This window comes from Pan paniscus, chromosome 12 (genome assembly GCF_029289425.2).
Source record: "Pan paniscus chromosome 12, NHGRI_mPanPan1-v2.0_pri, whole genome shotgun sequence".
Classification (NCBI taxonomy): Eukaryota; Metazoa; Chordata; class Mammalia; order Primates; family Hominidae; genus Pan; species Pan paniscus.
This window is the reverse complement of record NC_073261.2, coordinates 34088106-34115198: the sequence shown is the minus strand read 5'-3', so window position 1 is coordinate 34115198 and position 27093 is coordinate 34088106. Positions and strand designations below refer to the sequence as shown.

Genomic DNA, 27093 nt, shown 5'->3' with positions numbered 1-27093 from the left:
ATGTTTTTTGCCTATTTGTAGTGGGTTTGTTTTTTGCTTATTGATTCTTTATACATGCTGAGTATTAGACCTTTTCCAGATGTGTAATTTGAAAATATTTTCTCCTGTTCTGTAGGGTGTTCTCTGTTGATAATTCTTTTTGCTGTGCTAAAGCTCTTTAGTTTCATTAGGTCCCACTCGTCAATTCTTCTTGTTGCAATTGCTTTTGGAATCTTCATCATGAAATCTTTGCCAGCGTCTATGTCCAGAATGATATTTTCTAAGTTTTCTTCTAGGGTTTTTATAGTTTAGGGTCTTATGTAAGTCCTTCATCCGTCTTGAGTTGATTTTTGTATATGGTGAAAGGAAGGGAGTGTACACGCCCCTGTGATATTGTTCCTAATATCCAGGTTGGGAGAGGATAATATTACACTCAATATTGCAGGAGGTGTCAACCACCCTGAATATTGCTTTTAATACCCGGGGAGAGAGGGTGATATTACTCCCAATATCATCTTCTCCCCCCACCCCCTGCATAGTAGAAACAATATCAAAGGGGGTCTGTGCAACAAGTGCAATATTGGGAGTAATATCCTCCCCCCACCTGGATATTAGAAACAATATCACGGGGTTGTACACCTCCTGCGATATTGGGGAGTGCTATCATTTTCTTTCCCCATGGATATTGAGAACAATATCACAAGGGCAGTATACAACCCCTGCTATATTGGGAGTAATATTGTACTCTCCCCACCTAGATATTAGGAACAATATCACTGGGGGGTTATACACCACTGCAACATTGGGAATAATATCCTTTCCCTCCCTGGATATTAGGAACAATATCTCATGGGTGTGTACACCCCATTCCATATTGGGATTAATATCATTTTCTCCCTTGCTGGACATAAGGAACAATATAACGGGGGATGTACACTCCCTGTGATTTGCCAGTAGTATTATAGACTCCCCCAGGGATATCAGAAACAGTATCAAAGAGGGGTGTACATCCCCTGCGATATTGGGAATAATATTCTTTCTTTCCCTGGATATTAGGAATAATACCACAAAGGGGGTGTATGCCCCCTGTGACATTTTAATTAATATAATCTTCCCCACTGAATATTAGGAACAAATTCCCAGGGGCTTGTACACCACCTACAATATGGACAGCTATATCATTGTCTCTCCCTCGAATATTAGGAACAATATCACAGGGTGGGTGTACACCCTCTGTGATATTGGGAGTAAATTTATACCCTTTCCACATGGATATTAGGAACAATATCACAGGGTGGGTGTACACCCTCTGTGATATTGGGAGTAATATAATCCTCTTCCCTCTGGACATTGGGAATGATATCACAGTGGGGGGCTGTACCTTTTCTGCACTATTGGGATTGATATCACCCTCTCCTCCTATGATTATTAGGAACACTGTCACAAAGGGGGTGTACACATCCTGCGATATTGGGAGTAATATTGTCCACTCTTCCCTGGGATATTAGGAACAATATCGCAGGCGGGGTGTACACCCTGCGATTTTGTCTGTAATATTATTCTCTCCCAACCTGGATATTAGGATTAATATGACAGGAGGTGTGTACACCACCTGTGATATTGGGAGTAATACCATTCTCTCCCCCCATGGATATTGAGAACAACATCACAGGGGCGGTTTACACCTCCTGCAACATTTAGAGTAATATCATCCTTTTCCCCCATGGATATTAGGAACAATATCGCATGGGAAGTGTACACCCCCTGCTATATTGGGAGTAATACTTTCTCCCTTGCTGGACATTAGGAACAATATCACAGGAATGCACACCCCCTGTGATATTGCCAGTAATATCGTTGTCTCCTCCCAGGATGTTAGGAACAATATCACAAGGGTGGTGTACACGCACAGTGATATTGGAAGTAATATCATCCACTCCCCCCATGGATATTAGGAACAATATCAGAAGGAGTGTACACCCTCTGTGATATTTACAGTACTACCATCCTATACCCCCTGGATGTTAGGAATAATACCACGGGGGGATGTACACCCACTGTGATATTGGGAGAAATTTCATCCTCTACCCCTTGGATATCAGGAGCAATATCACAAGGGGGGTGTACACCCTCTGCGATGTTAAAAATAATACCATTCTCTCCCCCTCTGGATACTAGGAGTAATATCACAGGGCTGGTGTGCACCCTTTGCACTATTGGGAGTAATATCACCCTCTCCCCAACTTGATATTAGAAACAATATCATGGGGGGTGGCGTGTAACACCCTGCACTGTTGGGAGTAATATCATCTAGTCTTCCCCTGGATTTAAGAAACAATATCACAGAAGGGGTCTACACCTCCTGAGATTTTGGGAGTAATATCATCCTCTCCAAATCTGGATATTAAGAACAGCATAATGGGGGGGAGTAATATATTGGAAGTAATATAATCCTCTCCCCCACTTGATATTAGGAACAATATGGCAAAACGTGTGTACACCCACTGTGATATTTGGAGTAATATCAACATTTCCCCACCTGGTATCACAGGGGGAGTGTACACTCCTTACGATATTGGAAGGAATGCTCTCTCTCACTCTGGATATTAGGAAAAATATCACAGGGTGTGTGTACACTCCCTGTGATTTTGGGAGTAACATCATACACTTCCGTCTTTGATATTAGGAACAATATCACAGAGGGGGTGTACAACTTCTGCGATATTGTGATATTCTTTCTTCCCATGGATATTAGGAATGATATCCCAGGGAGGGGTTGTACACCCGCTGCGATATGGACAGTAATATCATGGTCCTTCCCCCTACATATTATGAACAATATCACAAGAGGGGACTGGATACACCCCCTGGATATTAGAAACTGTGACGGGGGGGCTGTATAACCTCTTTGATATTGTGAGTAATACCATCCTCTTCCCTCCTGGATATTAAGAACAATATCATAGGGTGGGTGTACATCCCCTGCAATATTGGGAATAATATCATCCTCTCTTCCCCAGGATATTAGGAACAATATCACAGGTGGGGTTTACACCCCCTGCAATTTTGTCAGTAATATTACTTCTGGATGTTATTGAATATATCACAGTGGGGGTGTCCACCCCCTGCGATATGGGGAGTAATAGCATCTTCTTTCCCACTGGATACTACAAACAGTACCGCAGGTTGTGTACAATTTCCTGTTATATTGTTCACAATATTTAGGGGAGGAGAGGATGATATTACTCCACATATCGCAAGACGTGTTAAATCCCCTGTAATATTATTCATAATATTTAGAAGAGGACAGGATGATATTACTCCCAATATCGTAGGGAGTATACACTCCCCTGTGATACTGTTTGTAATTTTTAGGGGATTAGAGGATGATATTACTCCCAATATGGCAGGAGGCGTAAACACCTCTGCAATATAGTTCGTAATATTCAGGGGCTGAGAGGATAATATTACTCCCAATATCGCAGGGAGTGTACACTCGTGATATTGTTTATAATTTTCAGTGGATTAGAAGATATTATTTCTAATATCGCAGGGGTTGTACATCCCCGTATGATATTGTTTGTAATATCCAGTAGGAAAGAGGATGATATTACTCCCCATATCACAGGGGATGTAAACCCATTTGTGGTATTGTCCCTTACATCCGGGGCGGAGAGGATATTACTCCGCATATCATAGGGGGTGTACACACTGCTGTAATGTTGTCCATAACATCCAGAGGGGAAGAAAATATTATTCCCATGTTTCAGGAGGTGTACACACCCCTGTGATAGTCTCTGTAACATTTAGGGAAGAAGGGGATGATACTACTACAGATATCGCAGGGGGCGTACATCCCCCTGTGATACTGTTCGTAAAATTTAGGGGGAAGAGGATGATATTACTCCCCATTTCGAAGGGATTGTACACCCCCCTATATATTGTCCATAACATCCAGGGCGGTAGAGGATATTACTACTACCCATATTGCAGGGGGTGGACACCCCCCTGTAAATATATCTAACATCCAAGCGGGGACAGGAGGATATTATTCCCCCTTATCGCAGGGAAAGTAAACCCCCTGTGATATTGTCTGTAACATCCAGTGGGGAGAGGATAATGTCATTCCCCATATTGCAGGGGATGCACACTCCACTCTGATATTGGCCGTAATACCCAGGGGGGGAAGTATGATGTCACTACACATATCACAGGGATTATTAGTATCAGATTGTTTGAAGGGCTCACAGTAAGGGTAGTAGTAGGGCGAGTTCTAAGTCAAATAGAAGAAATGTGATGGCTACTAGAAAGAATTTTATGGAGAAGGGAATGTGGACAGAAGATAGGATCAAATCCGCATCCGTAAGGGCTAGATTTTTCTATATATATTTATTTTATATATATATATATATATTTCTCTTTCTATATATATATATTAAGTTGTGGGAGCCAAAATGTAATAATTATTAGTAACAGGGCTAATAGGGTGTTGATTACTAGGGTTAATGTCAGGTGAACTACTGTTTTTCGGATGCTATCGGAACTTTGGAAATCATGGTACTATTTATACTAAAAGAGATCCTCATCAATAAATAGAAACATACAAGAATACTCATACTACATCTATGAAGTGTCAATATCAGGCAGCAGCTTCAAAGGCAAAGTGATGACTAGATGTAAAGTGGTATTTTAATTGGTGGAGAAGGCAGACAGTGAGGAATGTTGATCCAATAATGACGTGAAGTCTGTGAAAGCCTGTAGCTATAAAAAATGTTGAGCCATAAATACCAAATACCATCAGAAATAGCAAAGGCAGCTTTGAAGTATTCTGAGACTTGTAGGAGGGTGAAGTAAATACCTAATATAATTGTAATAGGTAGTGCTTGGATTATATGTTTTTGATTATTTTTTGTTAGGCTGTGATGAGCTCAAGTAATTGAAACTCCTGATGCAAGTAATACAGATGTATTCAGGAGAGGTACTTCCAGGGGTTCGAGGGGAGAAGTACCTGTTGGGGGTCTGTGTCCTCCTAATTCTGGAGTAGGGGCTAGGCTAGAATGGTAGAATGCTCAAAAGAATCCAGCGAAGAAAAATATTTCTGAGATAATACATAGGACTATCCCATATCGGAGGCCTTTCTGAACAGTTGTTGTGTGGTGGCCCTGAAGTGTACTTTCTCAGATACAGATCACCCTTCGTCAGTTCAATACAAATCAATCACTTTAAGTAAGCTAAGTCCTTACTAAATTGATGAGACTTAAACCCACGAAAACTTAACAGCTAAACTCCCTAGTCAACTGGTTTTAATCTACTTCTCCAGCCGCTGGGGGAAAAAAAGGTGAGAGAAGCAGGATTGAAGCTGCTTCTTTGAATTTACAATTTAACATGAAAATCATCTCGGGACTGGTAAAAAGAGGCCTTGACCTCTGTTTTCAGATGTACAGACTCTGTTTTCAGATGTACATCTAGTAGATGTAAGCCCTACTCAGTCATTTTACCCTTTTTTCTCACTTCATTTATGTTTGCCGACAGTTGACTATTCTCAACCAACCATAAAGATATTAGGACATTATATTTATTATTTGGTGCATGAGCAGGGATAGTCGATACAGCTTTAAGCCTTATTCGAGCTGAACTGGGTCACCCAGGTACTCTACTAGATGATCAAATTTATAATGTCATTGTTACAGCTTATGCATTTGTCATAATTTTCTTTATAGTAATACTATAATTGGAGGTCTTGGCAATTGATTAGTCCCTCTGATAATTGGCACCCCCGATATAGCACTTCTCCGCATAAATAATATGAGCTTCTGACTCCTCCCACCCTCCTTCCTGTTATTACTTGCATCCACTATAGTAGGAGCCGGCGCTGGAACCGGCTGAACAGTCTCTCTTCCCTTAGCAGGAAACCTAACACATGCAGGCGCCTCTGTAGATTTCACTATCTTTTCACTCCACTTGGCAGATGTTTCTTCTATTTTAGGGGCTATTCACTTTATTACCACAATTGTTAATATAAAACCCCCAGCCATGTCCCAATATCACACACCCCTCTTCATCTGATTGGTCCTAATTACAGCAGTTCTTTTATTCCTTTGTCTCCCAGTCCTAGCCGTCGGCATTACTATGTTGTTAAATGACCGCAATCTTAATACTACTTTTTTCTACCTGGCTGGCGGAGGTGATCCTATCTTATATCAGCATTAATTCAGATTCTTTGGTCACCCTGAAGTCTACATCCTCATCCGACTGGGCTTTGGGATAATTTCCCACATTGTAACATATTATTCTGGAAAAAGAAGAACCATTCGGGTATATGGGCCTAGTGTGAGCTATAGGATCAATTGGGTTCTTACGGTTTATCGTATGGGCCCACCGTATATTTACAGTAGGGATAGATGTGGATACATGAGCTTGCTTCACCTCTGCTACTATAATTATTGCTATTCCTACTGGCGTCAAAGTTTTTAGCTGACTAGCTAGCTACACTTCATGGTGGGAATATCAAATGATCCCCCGCAATGATCTGAGCCTGGGGATTTATTTTCCTTTTTACAGTAGGAGGCCTAACTGGCATTGTGTTGGCTGAGGCTTATATTATGGTTCATTTATATATTTAGAAACCTGAAAGTTTGTAAATTAGTTGTAAAAAAGTTGTAAAAAACCCAAGCTGAAATAACTGCGAAGGTGCCTTTAATATTCTGAAGACAAAATAGCTAAGACCCAAACTGGGAGTAGTTACCTCGTTATGCTTAACCCTAAACTCGAATAGTTAGATCAACAAAACTGTTTGCCAGAACACTACAAGCAACAGCTTAAAACTCAAAGGACTTGGCGGTGCTTTATATCCCTCTAAAGGAGCCTGTTCTATAATCGATAAACCCCAATTTACCTCACCACCTCTTGCCCAGCCTATATACCTCCATCTTCAGCAAACTCTGGAAAGGCTGCAGGGTAAGCACAAGTATCTACATAAAAACGTTAGGTCAAGGTGTAGCCCATGAGGTGGCAAGAAATGGGTACGTTTTCTACACCCAGAAAAATCTCACGACAACCCTTAAGAAATCTAAGGGCTCAAGGAGGATTTAGCAATAAATTGAGAGCAGAGTGCTTAATTGAATAAGGCCATGAGCACGCACACACCGCCCATCACCCTCCTCAAATATATTCTAGAAACTAGTTGTACACCCCTCTGTGATATTGTCCATAATATCCAGGGAGGAAGAGAATGATTTGTTTCGGTGTTTTTTTTTTTTTTTTTTTTTGAGACGGAGGCTTGCTCTGTCGCATGGGCTGGAGTGCAGTGGTGTGATCTCGGCTCATTGCAAGCTTCGCCTCCCGGGTTCATGCCATTCTCCTGCCTCAGCCTCCTGAGTAGCTGGGACTACAGGTGCCTGCCACTGCGCCTGGCTAATTTTTTGTGTTTTTGGTAGAGACGGGGTTTCACCGTGTTAGCCAGGATGGTCTCGATCTCCTGACCTCGTGATCCACCTGCCTCGTCCTCCCAAAGTGCTGGGATTACAGGTGTGAGCCACTGCACCCGGCCAGAGAGAATGATTTTACTCCCCATATCACAGGGGATTTACATTCCCCTGCGTTATTTTTCCTAATATCCAGGGGAAAGATGAAGATGTTACTCCCCATATAGCATGGGAGAACAATTCCCTGAGATACTGTTCATATCATCTCTCGGGGGGGGAGAGAATGATATTACTCCTTTTATCACAAGAAGTATACACCCTTCTTGCGATATTGTTTATAATATCTAGTGGGGGAGAGGATGATGTTACTACCCATATTGCAGGGGGTGTACAACCCCCTAGGATATTGTTCGTAATATCCACGGGGGGAGGAGATGATGTTACTACCCATATCGCTGGGGTGTACTGCCCCCTGCCATATTGTTTGTAATATCCAGGCTGGGAAAGGATGATATTACTTCCTATATTCCAGGGGATGTACATCCCCCTGCGATATTATTCGTAATACCCATAGGGGAGATAATACTACTTCCAATATCGTAAACACCCTGTGTGTACACCCTCTGTGATGATGTTTGTAATATCCAGGGTGGGAGAGGAGTATATTACTCCCTATAAGGCAGTGTGTGTATACACCCCTCTGTGATACTGTTCATAATATCCACTGGGGGAGATGATATTACTCCCAATATCATAAACACCTCACGTGTACACCGTCTGTGATACTGTTTGTAATATCCAGTGGGGGAGAGGATGATACTACTTTCCACATCGCAGGGGGTTTAAACCCCTCTGTGATATAGTTTGTAATATCCAGGGGAGAGAGGATGATATTACACCTCATATCACAGGGTGTGTACACCCCCCTGTGATATTGTTTGTAATATTGTTCCCAATATCTTTTCCCCCCATGGATATTAGGAACAATATCGCATGGGAAGTGTACACCCCCCGCCACATTGGGAGCAGTAGTGTTTTCTCCTTTGCTGGACATTAGGAACAATACCACGGGGGGGTGCACACCCCCTGTGATATTGACAGTAATATCATCCACTATACCCTAAATGCTAGGAACAGTATCACAAGGGGGATGTAAACACTTGGCGGTATTGAAAGTGATATGATCCTCTCCCCACCTGGATATTAGGAATAATATCACAGAAGGGGTGTACACCCCCTGCGATATTGACAGTAATATCCTCTCCCCCGCCCCAGATATTAGGAACAATACCACGGGGGGGGGTGTACACCCCCTGCGATATTGGGAGTAATATCATCCACTGGCCCCTAAATATTAGGAACAATATCACAAGGCAGGGAGTACACACACTGCGATTTTGGGAGTAATGTCATCGTTTTCCCGCCCCTGCATACTAGGAATATCACGGGGTGTACACTCCCATGCGCTGTTGGGAGTAATATCACCCTTTCTTCCCATGGATATTAGGAACAATATCACAGAAGTGGTGTACACACGCTGCACTGTATAGAACAAAGCAGGCGGAGGAAGGTGGGATAACCTTGCTGGCTGAGGCTTCTGGCTCTCTTTTTTTCTTCTTCCCATGCAGGACGCTTGCTTCCCTTCCTCCTGCCCTTGGACATCAGACTCCAGGTTCTTACGCCTTTGAACTCTGGGACTTGCACCAGCGGCTTCCCCAAGGCTCTCAGGCCCTCGGCCTCAGACTGAAGACTGCACTGCGGGCTTTCCTGGTTTTGAGGCTTTTGGACTTGGACTGAGCCATTACTAGCTTCTCTCTTTCCCTACCTGGCAGACAGCCTGTTGTGGGACTTTACCTTGTAACTGTGTGAGCCAATTCTCTCTCGTAAACTCCCTTATACATATACGTGTATCCTGGTGGTTCTGTCCCTCTGGAGAACCCTGACTAATAGATTTTATTTTTTCTCCGCTGCCCTTTCCTCCTCTTCTAGGCTTACCTAGACCACCACCATTCTTTCCCCTTTTCTAAAGTAAAAGTTGTTTTTTTCTTGCTAAATGCATGGTATTCTGCCTGTTTTCCATGACTTCCTTCAGCCCTGCTCTGTTTATTCTTGCTCTCTTAAGAGGAAATCCCTGCCTCTTCTGTGGCTTTTCCCTCTTGGTCTACGTACTGCTTTCTGTTGTTCTCAGAGGCACACTGAGACCTTTTACATCTCACTGTCACTTCTTGGGCTCTCTCTACCTCGTCTGCCTGCTGAGCAACCTCTTGGGGAGACACGGGCACTCTTGAGTCACTGAACTTGGGCTGTTTGGTGTTGGTATGTTAATTTATCTTCTTAGACCACTTACCACTTCCTTAACTTGAAAAGAGAAGAATAATTATTATTTTCCATGGTTGATATGAAGAGTAGAAATAACTTATGCAAAATGCATTGCAGTTAAGTGATGATAAATGGCCATGAATGCCCTTATTAATGTTATTCTATCAGCCTCAGCTCAGATACCATTTGCTCTGTGAGCTCTGCTCTGAATCATATCTGCTTCTTCTCTGGGTTCCTTGTGCTCTGTTCTTAACTACTTTAAAGCAGTAATTGTTCTGATTCTAATTAGTGATCCTTCCCAATAAAATTTTAATTTTGTAGATCTCTTCCCCCCACCCCTGCCCCAGCCTAACCAGTGTTTTCTTATTTTTTGTGTACAGGCTATATCACTGGTCTTCTTTTATTTGTGGCTAAATAAATGTTGTGTTGGAAGAGTAAAGAGTTCCCAGTTCCATGGGATCTATAGTTCTACAAAATGAATATATACATAATCCATGTAAATATTTCACTTTTTAGACAATTTTTTAATTTTTAAATGTAATTTGTGCATGTTTGTATGTTAGTGAGACCAAAGATGGTGGCGGCAGGGAGGAGGGGGGGTCTCACCATGTTGCCCAGGCTGGTCTTGAACTCCCCTTCAACTGCTCCCCTCCTCACCTGGCCCCCCTCACCTTGCCTCCTCCCCTCTCACTCCTATGCCAGCCCCTGCCATTCCCCACCCCCTCTGTAGACTGCAAGACTCAACAAGTGACTTGCTGAGCAAAGCCTGCCGAGAAGAGGTCTGTTTAGGGACACGGGAGGCCAAGTACACAAAAAGGCAAAAGAACTAGCATGCCTTTTTCAATTGATGTCTGTTTTACAGGGCTGGCTTCAGATTGTTGTTATAGCTTTAAATAAAAGGACCGTTTTGTCATCTCAGCCCGTGGCCTACATTATTTCTTTACTGTCCATTGCCCTGGGCGCTTGACTAATAATTTAACAGCAATTTTTTTTTTTAAATTTTAAATCATGATTCATTGCATTGCTGTAAGAGTAATCAGAGGTAAAGTGGGGCTTGAAACTGCCTGTAGTTGGTTACTTACTGAGATCTTAGCATAATTGTCAGGTGAGAGGGTGAAGTTCTAAGTAGCGCTAAGTGGGATAGAAATTCAGTGCACTGAAACTGCAGTGTCCAGTTCAGTAGGCGCTAGCCACCTGTAAGTGTTGAGCACTTGAAATGCTGGCTAGTCCTAACTGAGATGTGTTGTGTTAAATACACTGGATTTTGTCGTTGGAGTAGGAAGAACAGTGTAAAATACCTGCTTGATGATTTTTTATATTGATTACATGTTAAAATTATTATTACTACGATTACTATTTGGGACATATTAAGTATATTTAAAATTAATTTCACCTTTTTTCTTTTAATGGGGCTTACTAGTACATTTAAAATTACATATGCGGCTCACATATTTATTGGACAGCACAGCTCTAGTTTAGGAAGAAATAAGAAAAAGAGAATAGGTAGGGGCAGTAGGAAGTTTGCCCGCTTACAAGACTGATTCTAATAAAAATAATAGATGATAGTTCTAATTGGCTTTTTCCTACTAGAAAAAGTAAGTGTACTTTACATGCCTCTTTGTTCTCCCTCTTTCCCCTTCAGTTTAGTGGTTAGCATGTATTTACTATATCAGGCTTAATATTCACTAAGCAGTGTTAAGACGACTTAGTAAATGATTCCCTGATGAACACACTTGATTTTCAAAGCACTTTCCTAACCCATTTTTAATTGGTATAGAGTCAAAGGCAGATGGCTTATTAGTAGTCATCTCATTTAAATCTCATGGAATTTTCCTGCTAAATCTCAAAGTAAATTTGTTATAGGCTGTTTTGTCAAGTGTATGGAAGGGACAGCATAGGACATGTGGTATTTCATTTCCAAATTGCTTGAGATGATTTTCATTATAATCATACATTATTTGCTTCTGGTTTTCCAGAAAAGCCAGCTAAACCTGTGGTTCATTTAGATATAAATGAAATATCCTCAAAGGATTGCACAAAGTGACTTATGCAACTTGAATATATATTTTTTCTGTAGGGTGTTTATCCCAAATTATCTGGCCACTTGCTGCAATTTGCAGTTTTTTAGAAAACACCAAATATTTTTCAAGTTAGAGTTGTTTTAATAAAAACAGTCATTTTGAGTTGGCAGCAGCCAAATAAAATAGCCCTTTATTTCACAGTTGAGAATTTGAAATTGGAAGGTAATTAACATATGTAAGGATGATGTATTTGCTGTCTGGCTTATAGGAATGAGCCAAGTTGTTTTTTGAGGGATGTTGTTGCTGTATATGTCCCACCTATTTTGCTTGCTTACTGAACAATGCAAGTTTGAGACAGAAATATTTGAGAACATTTTTATCAGTTGCGACATTTTGACATTTTGATAGTGAACATTTTATATGTTCTGTCAACTTAGAATGTTTGTATCTTCTGTCAACTTAAAATGTTTAATTTTGTTATTGCCAAATAATTTGGCTATAATGTTTAATTTATATAAACATTGTATAATATAAATGTTTAAACATTTTGTGTCTTCTGTCAACTTAAAATGTTTAATTTGTTATAGCCAAATAATTTGGCTATAATTGATAATTTAATTTATCAAATTAAATTGCTTTTTTTCCCTTTAGACTTTCTTCAGTCACATCTGAATAAATCACTTAGAAGTAAGCTAGATTTAATATAATGAAATGCTTAAAAGAGCTGTGTATCTTCATATTACACTTACAGTGATTTTCTGTTGTACCCATTATATTCTACCTGCAGCTAGTTGAGGTAAAGAGAGGGCGTTTAACTGTCAAGGGAACCGCAGAGGAGACTGTAGAAATCCAGATAGTCTCTCGGATCTTTGAGCAATTTTGGGATGCAGAGACTGGGGCTGGGATCTCTGGCTAGATTGGAGCCAGCCTGCATTTGTCTCTCTATCTTGGAAGCAAACTTAGAATGTAGAGATAGATGTGGCCTGGATGCTGCTAACTCTAGCCAACCACTAAATCTTAAGGTGGGAGAGATGCAGGCTTTGGCTGGGTGCTAAGCTGCTGTAGCTGGTTGAATGTAGAGGTCACTATCTTTTCTGAATACTTGTAGGTAAATTAAATCATTCTCTTCTCCTGCATGCCTGCCAACCTAATGGGAGATCGCTGTAGAAAAGATGGTTTAAATTTTAGTCTTTGAAGTGGTTTATGCACATTTTTGGAATCAAGATTTAATGCAGACTTGGATTGGGTATTGAATATTTTTGATTTGTCTACTTTTCTCTCCATAGGGAGCTTATAGCTTCATTGCACCATGTGTGGCATTTGGGTCCTGTTTGGCAGCAATGACTGCTTTTCTGTTTAGTGTCTGTGTGCTATGAAGATTGCACACAGGGGTCCAGATGCATTCTGTTTTGAGAATGTCAATGGATACACTAGCTGCTGCTTTGGATTTCACCGGTTGGTGGTAGTTGACCCGCTGTTTGGAATGCAGCCAATTTAAGTGAAGAAATATCCATACACGTGGCTCTGTTACAATGGTGAAATCTACAACCATAAGAAGGTAAGGAAAAAGAAACCAGATGTCTGGATGCGATTAAACTTCAGAGCATGTTGGTTACGATGATATTATATATTCTGTATCATGCTTTTTATTTTGCAAAGCATTCTATGTTATCTCATTTGCTCTAAGTATGTAGATAGGGAACTGATCAATAAAATGGTGATTGAAATGACTTGGTCACAAAAAAAGTGATAAAAATGGGGATTACACAGTTTTTTTGACTCTTAGAATTTTTTCTCCTTCTCCCCAGCTTTTTGTTTTGAAAAAAATTCTAACATACAGAAAAGAACAGAATAGTGAGCACCTAGATTGAATAATCATTAATGTTTTGCCATATTTGCTTGATTTTTCTTTCTACACACACACACACACACACAGGTTTTTGCCAAATCATTTGAGAGTGTGGTGCAGATTTTGTGACACTTCTAAATATATAAGCATTTATCTCCTAAAAATAAGGACATTTTTCTACATAACATCAATACCATTATTAAACCTAAGAATCCATAATACCACCTGGCCAGGCGCGGTGTCTTACACCTGTAATCCCAGCACTTTGGGAGGCCAAGGTGGGCAGATCACGAGGTCAGGAGGTTGAGACCATGCTGGCTAACACGGTGAAACCCTGTCTCCAATAAAAATACAAAAATAAAAAAATCAGCCAGGCGTGGTGGCGGGCACCTGTAGTCCCAGCTACTCCGGAGGCTGAGGCAGGAGAATGGCATGAACCCGGGAGGTAGAGCTTGCAGTGAGCCAAGATTGAGCCACTGCACTCCAGCCTGGGAGACAGAGCAAGACTCTGTCTCAAAAAAAAAAAAAAAAAAAAAAAAAAAAACAAACCACGATACCACCTAATATCCAGTTTATACTTAAATTTCTCTAAGTGTCTGGAGGATTTTTTTTTTTTTTTTTTTTTTGAGACAGTCTCAACTTTGTCACCCAGGCTGGAGTGCAGTGTTGTGATCTTGGCTCACTGCAACCTCTGCCTCCCAGGTTCAAGCGATTCTCCTTCTTCAGCCTCCTGAGTAGCTGGGACTACAGGCCCACCTGTCACCACGCTTGGCTGATTTTCTGTATTTTAGTAAAGACGGGGGCCCAGGGTGGTCTGGAACTCCTGAGCTCAGGCAGTCTGCTCACCTTGGCCTCTCAAAGTGCTACCAAGAATATCTTTATGGCTGGTTTTTGTTTGTTTTGATCCAGATTTCATTCAAGTTTCATGCATTTGGTTGTGATGTTTCTTGGTATTTTTTTGAGACTTTTTGATAGATACCTGTCATGCACTGATAGAGATTTATATCCTATCTATGTTTTGGACATTTTTCTCTCTGAATAATAGCTTTTGTCATTGTTTGTTGCCTGCTCATGGGAACACTCTTAATAATTGTCTTCTTGCTCAAAAAGTTTTGAAATAGTTATTCAAGAAATTCCTTTCACACATTTCTTTATTCCTTTATTAGGGGCCTAATATGCACCAGACGTCATTTTTCTAGGTGATCGTAGATGAAATGGTGAAAAGGAAAGGCAAGAATGGAATTTCCTGCTAGTGGGAAGTAGAAGAGCGTATTAAAACTTTTTTCTTTCTAAGTCAAATCAGTGTCATATACATGAGAATGCTAGGCGGTATGATGGCGTTATCAGCTTGGCTTTCTCCTTAAATGAAATAGGAAGTGCCCTGTTTTACTGGGACAGTAGTGTTTTTTTTTTTTTTTTTTTTTTGCTAAAAAGTTACAAGAAGTTAAATATTTTGAAAATAATTAATTTCCATTCTAAATTAGTCAAATGTTATATTTGCAAAACTAGAGAAGTTTGTTCTATTGCTTCTACCAAGCGTCTCAGCTTATGTAGTTGGGGCAGCTATAAATCTAATGAACAGAATGTATATTGTAGGCTTATATAAAGTATTCTGCAACATAAGCTCAAAAATACCCCCACCCCTTTTTGATAAAAAATAAAGTTTACTACTACTAATAAAATATAGCCAGAGGTGTGCTGGATGTGGAGGGGGACTGAGTGAAAGAAAGTAGGAATGGGATAAAGGCTGGGGCAAAGAGCAGGCCCTCTCCCTGCAGGGGAGTATCGGGGGCCTGGAGCCAAGTTAAATGACAGCATGACTTCAGGAGGCCAGATTTGAGGGCTTTTATCTAAGATGCAGCATTGGAGTTTGGTTTAAGAGAGTAGGAAGTGATACATCCGTTACCCAAAGGACGCTTCTCTTTTTTAAATAAATTACCTGCAGAGTTTAGGCCAAAGAGGTGGGCAAGCGAGAGTTGGGAAACTGTTGCTTGCTAATATCACCAAATGCTTTTTTTTTTTTTTACTTGGTGGAGGCTGTAATTGGGGCAAGGACATTTTTATACAAAAATAGAGAAAACAATCGCCTATGGAATTTGATTCCTTGCTCCATGCCCTCGCTAGCACCTCTCCACATGCTTGATGATATTTAAAATTTCTTCATAGGGAAAAAGCTTTTCATCCCACAATTAGAATCAGGCTTAACTTGCTTTTTGAAGAGGTAGTATGTAATTTGTGTTAAGATATAAATTACCAAGATTTTTATATCTTGAAACAGATTTAGATGATAGAGTGAGGTAGGTGGTGGTGGTTGGTGGGAAGGGGTAGTTTGTTAGAGAGGGTATTAAGAGTTGGGATTTTCAATGTGAGAGACGTGAAGGTTTGAAAATAAGTAAGAAAAGCACTAAAAGGATGAAGTCAAGGGCCTCTGAGAGCCAGGATGATAGATTCTATTTCACAGTTTAACACAGGATCACCATAGACCAAAGCAAGTTTATAACTAAGGCAGTGAAGATCATCTGTCTCCTCCCTTCCCCACTAATTGTGACCTTAGTTTTATAAGCTCCTAAGAGGCAGAAAACAAGTTGGAGACCCATCATCTATTTTGGAGTATATGGCATGTATCTATTGTCCTAGGTGCTGGGTTTCTTTTTTCAGCTAATGACAGTTTTCCATGCTTTATGGTCACTTACCCTTCAGGCAGCTCAGCCCAGGACAGTCAGCAGAAGACTGTTTCCAGACCCCACCTGCTAGTTACAGATCATCCCTGATAGAGCAGAGAGTGGTGACCAGGTAGTGGCTTTATAGTCACTGGAGGCAAAGCCCATTTTTGGACAGTTCATTGAGGGCTTACAGACAAAAGGTTCACAAATTATGGAGTGAGCCGGATGGAGTGTGAAGCATATTTATGGGTCGTGCACATACATAATAGGTTTAGTTTTTGAGATTTGAAAACATGTTTTAAACTTAACCTAGGATTTCCACCTGATTTAAACCTCTTCTTTCTCTAATGTCAGCCAAAAATGTGAGTATGACATACAAACAGTAATACATCAAGGACTTTTCATCCTCATAGTTTGCCAGTGATGGTGGAGAGTGTCAGAATTGGGGAGTATCCTAATCAAACCTTCTTAATCTGCATGCAGTGGCAGACAGTCCCTTTGCTGTTCCTTTGGGGCATGCAGACTAATAAAGCGCCACCATCATTTTATCTCTCAGTGAGGGGTAGTTTTAATGCTACTGCAGTGGTGGAAGCACTGGGAGTTGTCATCCACCCCTGAGGACAAGCAGCTTTGTTTTGGATCATGTATCTGTTATTGTGATGGAGCCATTTATTTTTCAGGGAATGATGCCAAATAATGTTTGTCCCTTTGCTTTGCATTTTTATAGCTAGGTCTTTGAAGCTGAACTGGAGGAACTTCTTAGCCAATACTGTCTTCTCAAACCCAAAGTTTACAGTTGCAGAAGACACATTTTTTAGTGTCATGGCAACCAAGCAACCTATTACCTTAACTTTAGAGGTTGAGCATCCCTAATCTGAAAATCTGAAATTTGAAATGCTCCAAAATCTGAAACTTTTTGAGCACTGACATGACACTACGTGTGGATTTTGATGTCCCAGTCAAAATGCAGGTGTACAACACAGAGATTATTTGACGTTCCGTAGTGAAAAAAGACCCTCTCAGCCCCCTTCAGCTGCAGTATAACTTGTCTACATGTGCTCAGATTTCTCCATGCAAGCACACCCACAAAGGGTCACAGAATGGCACATGTGCAAGCTGGACACGCCAATGGCAGGATCCCCACAGATGGGACATAAGTGCATTACCCGTTGTGTATTTTTGCTTATTCTCTGCTCTGTGGTATTAACATACTGAAAATGTCAATAAGGCCTGTAGATATCCCTACGAGCGGCAATGATAAGGAAAAGTAGAATCGCTTATAACACAGAAAGTCAAGCTGTTGGAGAAATTGGACTGTAGTGTAAAGGTATGGATGACATGGTGAAAATGTGTGATAGAGATATTGAAGGACTAGAGCTACCTGCATTCATAACAGAACAAGAGGTCATGTCAGTTTATAAAATTAAAGAGAGACTTCCAAGACAAAAGCCGTGATGATGAGGCAGATGACTCTGGAGAAACATTATAAAAAGCCATCTGGCAGAATGCCTCCTCAGCCTCAGAGGACTCACCTCCTTAGTTGCTCAGCTCTTCTGATATTTCTTCTCACCTAAAAAAAGAAAAAAAATACAATGTACAGTAACCGTTTAATCAAAACACAACCTTGTAGGTGGAGCCTGAAAGCCTGCCATTGTTTGTACAGCTGTTTAACAGCTGATGCAGGTATTCTGGTGATGCTACTGTGTTGCTTATTATTTTTTACTGTATTAATGGCATGCCATATTTTTTACTTCTGTGTGAATAAGTGTGTGAAAATGATTGCTCATCAGTAGCATATAAATTCGGAGTCAGAAATGATGGTCAGTGATGTCAGACAGCCACAGATGTTCCACATGGTAGCTGAGATAGTGACACCTTTGCTTCTGATGGTTCCGTGTACACAAACTTTGTTTCCTGCACAAAATTATTTGAAATATTATATAAAATTACCTTTAGGCTATGTGTATAAGATATATGAAACATAAGTGAATTTCACGTTTAGACTTGGGTCTCATCCCCAAGATACCTCACGTAGATGCAAATATTCTAAAATCCAAAAAAAAATTCCAAAACCCAAAATACTTCTGGTTCCAAACATTTCAGAGAAGGGATACTCAATCTGCATATATATAAATATTTATGTATCACATACATAGTATGTATATAATATGCATTTCCGTTCCTCTACAGGTTGCTATTCTGGTACATTCCCATTATATTCTGTTTATCAGACTGCAACTAAAACTTTCATGGGTTCAGCTTTATGTTGAACAGAATTTGCAGAATTATGAATTGAAGCAAACCCTAGTTTGATAATGCTATGATTCTCCTAAATCACCAAAGTGCATGAAATGATTTTAGAGCTCCAGAAATACTGAAGCAACTTTGCAATAAAAAAATTATTAGTGAATGCACAAGGAGTCTATAACGTTTTGGTTTTGCTATTGCTTCCTAAGGTGCAACACTATTTTGAATTTGAATACCAGACCAAAGTGGACGGTGAGATAATCCTTCATCTTTATGACAAAGGAGGAATTGAGCAAACAATTTGTGTGTTGGATGGTGTGTTTGCATTTGTTTTACTGGATTCTGCCAATAAGAAAGTGTTCCTGGGCAGAGATACATGAGGAGTCAGACCTTCGTTTAAAGCAGTGACAGAAGATGGATTTTTGGCTGTATGTTCAGAAGCTAAAGGTAATAGTAAATTTATCTATAGATTTTCATTATTGTCTTGGTCGTGTGTTTTCTTTTAAATTCTATTTGAAAATCTCTTAGCAATCCAGAATTTTACAAGTGACTGAGTTATGAGTTCTTACCTTTTTTAAAAAAACAGAGGAGTTGTACTCTCCTTTTCAGCATTTAAATTCTGTAATCCTTGAAGGATGGGTCTTTAGTGTAGTCATTTATTTTTTGCTGTGCTAATATGCTCTGCATCTAGCTTGATCGCAAGTGCAGTTTTAAGTTTTCCTGTGTCATACTGTAATGGTAGGGCTGGCTGTGCAATTATTGCCCTGCGGTACTTTGCCACAGTAACAGCACAGCAAATACTAGGATTTCTAAAACAGCTTTATTGGTAATTCACACACCATGTAATTCACCCACTTGAAGTATACAGTTCAGTGGTTTTAACATATTCACAGATGTTGGTAACCAGCATTCCAATCAATTTTAGAATTGTTTCTCCACCTCAAAAAAAACCAAATCAAATCCTATGCCCTTTACCTTATTTTATTTTTATTTATTTATTTTTTTAAGAGATGGGGTCTTGCTCAGTCAACCAGCCTAGGCTGGAGTGCAGTGGTGTAGTCATAGCTTAGTGCAGCCTTGAACTCCTGGGCTCAAATGATCCTCCCACCTCAGCCTCCCTAGTAGCTACGAGTACAGGCATGGACCACAACACCCTGCCTCCTGTGCCCTTTAGCTTTCAATTCCATCTCTCCACATCCCTCATCTGCACCCCCGCAGTTGTAGCGCTGGAAATCACCAATCTTTCTGTCTCTGGATTCCCTATTGCGTGTGTTTCATATAAATGGGATTATATATCATACGGGCTTTTGTTACTGGCTTCTTTCACTTGGCATAATGCTTGCAAGATTTGTCTATGCTATAACATGTATCAGTAGTTACTTTTTATGGCCGAATGATATTCTGTTACATGGATACACTGGATTTTGTTTATCCACTTGTCAGTTGGTGGACATTTAGGACATTGTTAACCCCTTTTGGCCATTACGAATAATGCTGCTATAAACATTGGTATACAAGTTTTTGTGTAGACAATTCTCTTTGGTGTATATCTGGAGCGGAATTGCTCGGATGCGTGATAACTGTCTAATTGAGGAACTGCCAAACTACTTTGTGAAATGGCTGCATTATTTTTTATTCCCTCCAGCGGTGTATTAAAATTTCAGTTTCTCCACATCTTCACAAGCACTGTGACTTTTTAATTGTAGCCATTGTAATGTATGTGAAATTGTATCTCATTGTGGTTTTGATTTGTATTTTCACGGTGACAGTAATGTCCAGTGTCTTATTGCATGCTTATTGGCCATGTGTATATCTTCTTTGGAGAAACATTTGTTGAGATCTTTTGCCATTTTTTTTTCCTGCTAGGGATCATTTTATTTTAAAAACATAGTAGACTCTTTTTTCCTAGCAGCTTCAGAAAAAATAGAAAAGTGCAGAGGGTTCACATATGCTCCCCTACAATGCCCCCGCCCAGTCTTCCCGACTCTTAACATCTTGCGTTACTGTGCTACATTTATTAGATTTGATGAACTGATACTTATATCTGAAGTTCATAGTTTACATTAGGGTTCACTCTGTGTTTCATAGATTTTTGGATTTGACAAATGTATAATGTCATGTACCCACCATTACAGTATTATGTAGAACAGTTTCATTGCCCTAAAAATCTCCTGTGCTCCACTGATTCATTCCTCCTCCTCCTCTTCCTCCTACCCCCGGTCATTACTGATCTTTTCACTCTCTCTAATTTTGCCTCTCCCAGAATGTCATGTAATAGATCATGTAGTATGTATCCTTTTCAGACTGGCTTCTTTCACCTAGCAGTATACATTTAGGGTTCTTCTGTGTTTTTTTCATGGCCTGATAGCTCATTTTTCAAATTGCTGAATAACATTCCATTTGTTTGCATGTATTGCAGTTTGTTTATCCATTCTTGAATTATCCATCTCTAATTGGGTTGTTTCGTCTTTTTATTACTGAATTGTAATTGTTCCATATGTATTCTAGATACAAATCCCTTGTGTTCATCAGGGTTGCAGGATACAAGATCAATATACAAAAATCAATAGTATTTGACACACTTTAACTGAGTACTACATACTCACAATGAGCAATCAGAAAATGAAATTAAGAAAGCAACTTCATTTATCATAGCATCAACAAGAATAAAATACTTACTAATAAATTTAAGAAGTGTAAAACTTGTACTCTGAAAACTATAAAACATTGTCGAAAGAAGTGAAAGAAGATCTAAATAAATGTAAAAGTATCCCATGATCATGGACCGAAGGCTTAACATTTAAGATGGCAGTCCTCCGTAAACTCATCTACAGATTTAACTTCATCCCTGTCAGAATCCCAGATGAGTTCTTTGTAAAATCGACAAGCTGACTCTCAAATTCATATGGAATTGTAAGGGACTGAGAATAGCCAAAATAATCTTTTGAAAATGAGGAACAGTGTAGGAGAACTCATACTTACTGACTTTAAAAACTTACTACAAGACAATGGTAATAAGGACAATATAATACTGGCAGAAGGGTAGATGTATAGACCAGTGGGATAGAATTGACAGTCAGATATGAACCCATACATATAAAACCAACTGATTTTTGACAAGGGTGCCAAGATTATTCAGTGGGGAAAGAAGTTTGAAAACTGGCCCAGGGACAACTAGATATGTAGACATATGCAAAACCTGGAGTAGGACCTTTACCCAACACCATGTACAAAAACTATGGATGCAAAAAAAAAAATGGATCAAATGGATCCATTTTGAGTGAATCCACATAAATGTAAGGACTAAAACTATAAAATCCTGAGAAGCAAACAGGAGTAAGTTGTCATGACCTTGGATTTGGCAAAGTTTTCTTAAATATGAGACCAGCAACAAGAATAAAAATTGATGAATTGGACTTCATCAAAATTAAACATTTTTGCACTTCAAAGGACACCATCAAGAAACTGAAAAGACAGCCCACAAGATGGAAGAAAATACTTGCAAATCATGTATAGCACTTTTCGATGGTAAACTTGAGGAAGACTTTTTATTTTTTATTTTTATTATACTTTAAGTTCTAGGGTACATGGGCACAATGTGCAGGTTTGTTACATATGTATACATGTGCCATGTTGGTGTGCTGCACTCATTAACTCATCATTTACATTAGGAATATCTCCTAATGCTATCCCTCCCCCCTCCCCCCACCCCATGACAGGCCCCGGTGTGTGATGTTCCCCTTCCTATGTCCACGTGTTCTCATTGTTCAATTCCCACCTATGAGTGAGAACATGGTGGTGTTTGGTTTTCTGTCCTTGCGATAGTTTGCTCAGAATGATGGTTTCCAGCTTCATCCATGTCCCTACAAAGGACATGAACTCATCCTTTTTTATGGCTGCATAGTATTCCATGGTGTATATGTGCCACATTTTCTGAATCCAGTCTATCATTGATGGACATTTGGGTTGGTTCCAAGTCTTTTCTATTGTGAATAGCGCTGCAATAAACATACGTGTGCATGTGTCTTTATGGCAGCATGATTTATAATCCTTTGGGTATATACCCAGTAATGGGATGGCTGGGTCAAATATTTCTAGTTCTAGATCCTTGAGGTATCGCCACACTGGAGGAAGACATTTATTTTTTATCTCTTACCAACACAGCAGTAACATCCTAAAATCTCTCTCCCTGTCTCTTTTTGCCATTCTTTAAATCTTTTCTCACTTAATTTTCAGATTTAATATTTAATACATGGCAACACTCCCTGTAGTCCCAGCTATGGGGGAGACTGAGGCAAGAGGATGGCTTGAGCCCAGGAGATGGAGGTTAGATTAGAAAGCAGGGATAATGAGATCAATCAAAGAGGTCCTCAGGACACTAGTCACAGTGTTTGTACTAATACTGGAACTGGTTTATTTTCAGGCATTTCTAGTGTGATCAGATGGCAAAGAACAAGTATATATATATGTGTGTGTGTGTGTGTATATGTGTGTGCGTGTGTGTGTGTGTGTGTATGTCAGTTTCCAGGACTGCTGGGCAAGCCTGGGAAAGACAGTACCTGGGGAAAGCAGCCTCCTGCTCCCCTGTGCCTTCTTTGAGCTTGATGATCATTTGATGTGGTACTATATAATCACATCCAGGTTACCCTCCGAAATTCCTTGATGGTTCTTTTCTATATCCTTGACACTGTCCTTTTACAGACCAAGTGATCTTATCTGGAATTAATTACAACAGTTTTCTTTTCTCAGTGCTTTTAGAATAACCTGTCAAAAACTCATCTGACTATAGTAGTACCTGCTTACAACCTTTTACTTAGTCCCCATTTCCTACCGGGCTGTGTAGCTCACTTGAGCTCTCCTAGGTGGTGAGGGAATCTGGGTCCTCTTTCTGGTATTTGAATTCAGTGCTACACAGGTTACTGGCTGGGTTGACAATCTCAAACTGTAAATCATGAGTGTTCTATGTAGATAGTCTGTCACGATTTACAATAGAACATTGACATTTATGTAAAAGATCATGGTGATGTGAGGTTGCGTACTGTCTGTGAGAATTAATTGAGGAAATTTAAATTATATGGTTTTATTCACATATAGTGTATAATAACTAGTTAAGGGATAGATGTCTTCTTATCTGACTTTCAGGTATCTAAGAGTGGATCATTGTGCTTGTTAAAGTTCTGGGAACCATGGCTATTTTCTGAAAATACCTCAGTGATGACAAATAAATGACTACCAGCCTCTCGTAACATTAGGATTCCAGTTCATCCCTTTGCTTCATAAGTGTGTCTTTTCCTTTTGTATGTATTTGCTTTAGTATAGAAAATAGGTTTTCTTGATTAGAAATCTAAGAAGAATAAATTGAAAACTGGAGATTTTTCTATTGCTTTGGATTACTAAAAGTTAGTGTAATTTGGCAGTATATCCTTGTGCCATTATTGTCTCTCTGGTAAGTAGATGGTAGGGCTTTGGGTGATTAAAATTTTTTTCCTATTTTGCTTATTTAATGGGCATGTGTTTGTATTAAAAAGGGGAAAATAAATAGGAATGTAGAAGATGTTAACTGATCGTGAAAGTTATTGGGAAGGGTTACCTAATTTAAAAGTTGGCCAGCCATGGCAACACTGCCTGTAGTCCCAGCTGTGGGGGAGACTGAGGCAAGAGGATGGCTTGAGCCCAGGGGATGGAGGTTACAGTGAGCTGTGATTGTGCCACTGCACTTCAGCCTGAGAGACAGAGCCGGACCCTGTCTCAGAAAAACCTAGAACAACAACAAACAGAGAGAGGAGCCTGGACGTATTGAGCTACGTTAGTGTCCGGGGGCTACTGTAGTGATGGCTTACAACATCAGAAATTTATTCTCTTACAGTTCTGGAGGCCACAAGTCCAAAATCAAGGTGTGGGCAGAAATGCGCTCCCTTTGCAGACTCTTGGGGGGAGGATCCTTGCTTCTTCCAGGTCTGCGACTGTGGTGCCTGCAGCCACTGGAACCAGCTCTGCACAGCTCAGACCTGAGTGATGAGGACACAGCTTCGCAGGTGGGCAGCCACATCCCCAGGGGGAGCCTGTGGGCCTGTGGCAGGGTTGGGGCAGGCAGGGCACGGGCTCCCCATTGTCCCCATTGTTGCCCCTGAGCTCTTGGGGCTTGTGGAGAAAGACGGGTGGACGCGCACATACTGCAGCTCCCTGGATCTGAGCCTTGGTTTCCCTACCTGTGAAATGGGCACCCATGGCAGCTCAGAAGTGTCTGGGAGCATCCCCTGTTGGGGAAGGTAGTGGGGGAGGCTGCTGGGGCACAGTCATGGGGGACCCCAGTCCCCCTCTCCATTTGCTTCCCTCAATGCTCCCTGATGCCAGCAGACCTGTCCCCGAAAAGAGAGGGGCATTCCTGTGAGTTCCTTGTGTGGAGGATGGGTCACAGAGACTCTCCAAATGCAGGGCAGGGTGGAGGGAGGCTGAGGGGTGGTTGAATGGCCGGGAGAAGAGCTCTCTCCAGTCCCTCGGGTCTGGGTGGCCTGGGGAGCATCCGTTTGGGCAGGCAGCTGGCGGGGCTGGTGGCTGAGCCACTGAGGCTCGGGGACCCCAGGCCAGAGTAGGGTGGGCAGGGAGAGCAGAGGGTGGGTGTACGGGGCGGGACAGCGTGTCTCCTGGACAGAAACAGCCCTGGTCACTCATGGCTGCAGTGTAGCCATGACGACAGGAAAGTGCTGCTGTACATTGTGCCCCTGGGGCTGGCTCCCAATGGACACCCAACAGCACCTCCCCCACTGTACTGTGGGATGCTGGCAGAGGTGCTGGGCACTGGGGGAAGAGCCTTGGAAAGCCCTTCCCTCCCTGGGCATCAGACCTTGGGGTCCTGGATGCCTGGGCTTATGTGGCCTGTTTTTCCAGTGGAAGATGTTTGGGGTGCTCCCACAAAATGGGGAGGGCCCTGGGGAGGTCAGGATTGTATTATTAAACCCAGAAAGTCTGGGGATCCATTTTTAGCACAAGGCAGGCAGCCCATGAGCCTCAGTCCAGCGGCCAGCCTGTGTGGAAGGGGAGTGGGGCCTGAAGGAGCGAGGCTGCTGTTACCGCAGGCTCCACTGCGCCTCCCAGGGTGGCCGGTGTGGGCTGGACAGCGGGCACTGCACCAGGGGCACTGGCGCCGACCTTGAGCCATGCATCTTATGCTTGTGAGAGTGATCTCTAGGAACCACTGCACAAGGGGGCAGATGAGGGAACCCCGACGTGGGACAGCCGAGGGTGACCCCAACACGGAGGGGGGCAGCTGTGTCCAGGCTCCAGTGGATTCCGCAGAGGACAGAACACAGCTCTGACTCTAGGGTGTGGGTCACTGAGGGTCAGGACAGGCTGGGGTTGGGAGAGGGCCATGCTGCAGCTGGGGCACATCCCACCTGCACCCCGCAGATGTCAGGGCCTGGACCTCTCCATTCCCACCCTGACCCGGTCAGTAACAGCCACGGGCCAGCAGCCCCCAGCAACCCCTCCCTCCCTGAACTGCCGGGGACAGGAGGTACCACAGTCTTTTCCAGGCAAGAGCTGCTGGAGCCTCCTTTATCCTTGTGCTAGAAGCCCAGGGTGGCTGGGCTGTGGGCCCAGTGTGAGGAGAGGGGCCTGAGAACAGCCCAGTGTGGGCCATCCACCTTCCTGCCCACTTTGGAGGTCTGAATCACCCCCGGCCACTCTCCGAATCCCCAGGAGCCCAGAGGCTTCCTGGCTGGAGCAAGCCACACCTGCTCTCCACCATGGGTAGGAGCTCAAGGCCAGGCCGATAGGGACTCCACAGAGGGGCCTGTGGGTTAGCAGCAGCTGCCAGTGTCCAGATGGCCTCAGGGGTTGGGGTTGGACAATCTGGAAGTCTGTAGGGAATTCAGCATGAGGAGACGGCCCTCAGAGTTCTGGCCCAGCAGCCCCAGGTGCTGGCTTTGCACTGAGTCATGAAGCTTACAGGCCAGGGGCTTTGGCCTCTCTCTAGCTGGGAGTGACCTACATCACTGCTGTCATTAGCCTCCCCTGCATCAACCTGTTACTGGGGTGGGAGCACAGTGGGCGCAGGGACCCTCAGGCCTCAGTTTTCCCTGCTGTAAAATGCATGTGATAGTGAGGCTGTCATGAGGCCTGAAGGAGTTAAAACCTGCCATGTGCTCAGGATGGCACCTAGCTCGGTGCCTCCTAGCCTGGTGCCACTGTCTGGCATCAGAGATGAAACACTTCTCCCAGGCCCCCTCCCCTGGCACCCCCCACACTCAGCTCTCCATCAGCCACCCCCTCCAGGGTGGGACAAGGAGGTCCTGAGCCTGATGAGGACCCGACAGGGCTGGGCAGTGCCACCTGGGCCTGGGCGATAATGGGAGCCTGAGTGTGGGGCCTGCATGGAGGGAGCCATTGTTTCTTGGGCCTCTTAATGGCTACTTCCCTAGAGTCCGGGAAAAGCACTGCTGCTCAAGAGGGGACAGTGCCAGCAGCTCCCTCTGAGGCTGGGGTGGGCACAGCATGGGGGGGCCTCTCCCCCACCCACCTCCCATGGAGGTTCCTGGCTCTCCTGGAGGACTCCTCGCTACTGTGCTGAGGCTGGCACCGGGGCTAACCAG

The 27093-nt window shown here is 42.2% G+C and overlaps 1 long non-coding RNA gene across 1 annotated transcript in view; it reads left to right on the top strand.

Annotated features, from left to right (window-relative positions):
- The window catches only part of LOC130541211 (uncharacterized), a 78247-nt gene that overhangs the window by 41135 nt on the left and 10019 nt on the right, over nucleotides 1–27093 (top strand). Inside the window, exons 6-8 of the long non-coding RNA XR_008955255.1 lie at nucleotides 13030–13301; nucleotides 18712–18949; nucleotides 24369–24537. This is a non-coding gene — a long non-coding RNA (uncharacterized LOC130541211). The remainder of the gene's footprint in view (nucleotides 1–13029; nucleotides 13302–18711; nucleotides 18950–24368; nucleotides 24538–27093) is intronic.